Genomic DNA, 686 nt, shown 5'->3' on the forward strand with positions numbered 1-686 from the left:
GAAGGCCATAAATAGGCCTAAATAAAATGTTTTTAATTGTGTACCAGTTTAACATTGAATATTATTTATGATTTTAACTGTCAAATACTTGTGAATTGAGCTTGGCAGTTAATTTGTTCAGTGTCACATAAAATTACTGTTTGATTGAAATTATGATTAAATCAATTGATGTCACTAAAATAATCAACTAACTGAACTTTGTGTTTTAAATTATTCCAAGTGATCAAAATATTGTCATTCCAATTTCTCAATATTATTTAATTGATTAATTCAGGTATATTCAGCTTCTGTCCAGAATAGCCAACTGATTAGAGGGTCATTGGTTTAAACCCCATTGCCACCAATCATGCTCACTCTTTCACTCATTGGGGAATTATATTTGTTTCTGAGTTGTGACAAAGCTACTAAATTCCAAATTTTAAACTGCTGGTGAGATGGAAAGCAACCAGCTAGAAGCACTCACTGCCAACAGGATGGTCTTATAATGTAATAATCAATCCTAGCATTGGTAAAGAGTTGGCAGCATCATTTCCTCTAGTTGGCAATTCAAAACTAGAGATGACAGCAGATGGCTTTAATAGCCTTGCCATAAGACAAATTTGGTAATGAAAAAAAAACTTTAATATAAGTTTAACATGACAGCAAATGTACATTTGCTGTCATGTTAAACTTATATTAAAGTTTTT

This window comes from Limulus polyphemus, unplaced genomic scaffold (genome assembly GCF_000517525.1).
Source record: "Limulus polyphemus unplaced genomic scaffold, Limulus_polyphemus-2.1.2 Scaffold3207, whole genome shotgun sequence".
NCBI lineage: Eukaryota > Metazoa > Arthropoda > Merostomata > Xiphosura > Limulidae > Limulus > Limulus polyphemus.